Below are 3,018 nucleotides of genomic sequence, written 5' to 3' on the forward strand. Positions count from 1 at the left end.
TTATAAAATGGGGTGATCATAATTCTTCGTTTGTGGGACTGACACACTGATTCATAGAGAGACCATGAAGTAGTCCATGAAGTAGCTGAAATACAGGGGTGTTAGTTTCTCTCATTCTAAGAAAACCAATTAGTCAGTTAATTGGAATTTTTAAGGTGATTGATCTTTCCAACAACATGCTTTTGAAAGCATGGTCCTCCCAACAACAAGCATCAACATCACCTGAGAACTTACTGGAATTGCCAATATTCCGGTCCCACAGAAGATCAGCTGAGTCATTAACTCTAGGTGTGGGGCCCAACAATCTAGGTTTTTGAACTGGCTTTCAATGACACACTCAAGTTTGAGAACCAAAGAACCCTACCTCCAACCACACTGCTTAATCATCATTCCCAGAAAATGCTTTGTAATCATTAGCCAAGACACTTTCTCTCTCGCCTCTTCCTGGGGTGCTCCTTCTGTTGTAGCCCTATCTTCAGGCTCACCTCCAATGTGACCTTACACTTCTATCCCTTCTGCCTGGGATACTCTCCCCTAAATCTTCTTTGCAGTGTTGGGTCCTTCTCATTTCCAAGGTCTTAGACCAAATGACACTCCTTCAGAGAGACTTTACCAGACCACCAAGTCAAAAATACCTGAAGTCTTTCTCTGTTCTATCACACAGTTTCGTTCTTTGGCTATTTGCATTTGTTTATTTTATGTATTTGTTAATTGTCTGCCTCCACCCACTAAATATATGAACTGAAAAGAGACCTTGTCTATTCACCGCTCTGAACATCCTTAGCACTTAGAATAATGCCTGACAGTCGTAGGCATTCAATAAATATTTGTTGTATGAATGAAGGATGAAAAGACAGGGAACTTTTTGTAACACCAGTATAAAGGCTGATTGAGCTATTTCATGCTTCTCACATATTACAAGTCATCCCATTATGATCCTAACAAGTAGACTCAGAGAACTCTATTCTGATGTCACAGAAGAGTAGATCCAAAATGGTACAGAGGGCGAAAGGTTCTGATCCCTTCTCTCCTGCCAATAAAAATGTAGGAAACCAGTCAGATTGCTGCGTTCACACTCTACTTGTAAGCCATGCAAGCCTTCCCCTGGGTCTCAGTCATTTATCTGTTCAATTATCCAGACAACTCAAAAGGTTCTTCTGCTTCCATATTTCCTGACATCCTGATATTTTGGAGGTGAATAGCACTGTTTCATTCTCTGCCTCGTAACAATCCCTTGAGGATTTAAAGCAGAAAGTGAAGTCGATCTCAGCTTTCCCTTTTCAAGGAAAGTACAGCTTCCTCAGATGCTCCTCCCGGGGCACACTGAAAAAGATGCTTTTCTCTGGGGGCTCTCCAGGTTTTCCCCTTTCTTCATAAAATTAGGAAATTCAAACCAGAATCAGTGATAACAAAGATCCAGAACATGTTTTTCTCATTAAATAAAGGTGTTTGCAAATTCTATGCCACTGTGACAAGAGCTGAAATATCACCACGTGGCTTCCAGTCCCCACATGGCCCCTCAGGAGGCAGTCTTCCTGATGCTCACGTCAATCCCTCTAAAAGGTGAGTTCTTTTCTCCTCAAGATTTTTGTGATCATCACAGGAGAAAATGCATATGAAAGTGTGTAAAATATAAAGTATTTTCCAACCATAAGTGATTGTTTAAAAGAAGGGTCCTTTTTGTTTCTTTTTTAAAAACCAATAGATGTAGAGGATGTTGCTAACTCTATTTTTTTTTTAGTTGCAGATGGACACAATATCTTAATTTATTTGTTTATTTTTATGTGGTACTGGGAATCGAACCCAGGGCCTCACGCATGCTAGGCAAGCACTCTACCACTGAGCCACACCCCCAGCCCTGTATTAAAAAAAAAAAAAATGTTATCAGCTATGTGTGAGAACAGTAGCCCTGTCGTCCCCATTAGCTCTTTCAAGTTTCCACTTGAAGAATCCATGCTCACAAGTTCCTTTAGCTTATTGTCGGAGGACTGCTCTAAAACCCATCAGTTCTTTGTGCTGAGACCAGGCCCTCCCATGGCTGCACCTGGCAGAGATGGCTTGGTTGCCCACACCTGAAAGATGAGAGATGTGAGACTCCTCGACTCGTTGACTTTCATCATCCTTGAGGTTGTCTGACCTTGCCAAACTTTCCTTGGGTTGCCCAGCCATCTAAAAATTCTCACCCAGCTCTCCTCCTCATCTCCATTTGGGCTAACCCTCCTCCATCATGAGCTGACAGCTCTGTTTGCCTTCTCTAGTACCCATTCCATTTTCTTCCACAAGTATTTGCTCTAATAAAATCCTTGGCATCTTATTATGGGAAGATCCAGATTAACACTGTAAACAAAACAAGCATCCACCTCTGAAAGAACTTTCACATCTATCATCACACCTACTCCTCATGTGTCGACAATAAATTATACAAAAGGGAAATTATTGCCCCCACTGTTTGGATAAGGAAATGGGTTGAGTGACTTGGCCAAGTTTAACTACCTCATTATTTCAGTAGCTTCTCCATGCTCAGTCCTCAGGGGGAAAAAAATGTCGAATTTGCTTTCTCTTTTGAATATTATTATTACCTATAATTTATTAAATATGCCCTATATAACTGCTTTGATGTATTCAATTTTTCATTTAATCCCTCAACTCGGGAAGGTATGCATTACCCCTTGTTATGTGTGAAGAAACAGCTTCAAGAAGTTATGTAATTTGCACAAAGTCACCCACTTACAATTGAAGAAGCCAAGACCAGCCCCCTGATTCCTAATCTAGTGCTATTAGCAAAGACTAATAGCTCAAATCTGTGGAGCATTTTACTAGGCACTTCTATATCCATTAGGAAGTGGGATGTGTACCCTCCTGAAGGTCCCCTGCAAGGGTTTGAAGATCATCAGAGCCAGGGAAAGGAGCAGAGTGGATAGGAGCTCACAGGGACTGGCAAGGATACGGACAAGTCCTTCCAACAGCTCTATCTCTGGGTCCCAAAGAGTTGTTTGTGGCCATCTCTACCCCAAGGAC

General features: G+C 41.6%; 1 non-coding gene across 1 annotated transcript; it reads right to left on the bottom strand.

Moving 5' to 3' along the window:
• Positions 1–1,782: 1,782 nt before the first annotated feature.
• On the bottom strand, positions 1,783–1,855 carry Trnaa-agc (transfer RNA alanine (anticodon AGC)). Its single transcript has one exon. It is a non-coding gene; the product is annotated as a tRNA-Ala (tRNA).
• Between the last annotated feature and the right edge of the window lie 1,163 nt (positions 1,856–3,018).

The sequence above is a fragment of the Marmota monax genome, unplaced genomic scaffold (genome assembly GCF_021218885.2).
Source record: "Marmota monax isolate L192 unplaced genomic scaffold, Marmota_monax_Labrador192_F-V1.1 WCK01_AAM20220418_F8-fsc00020, whole genome shotgun sequence".
Lineage (NCBI taxonomy): Eukaryota > Metazoa > Chordata > Mammalia > Rodentia > Sciuridae > Marmota > Marmota monax.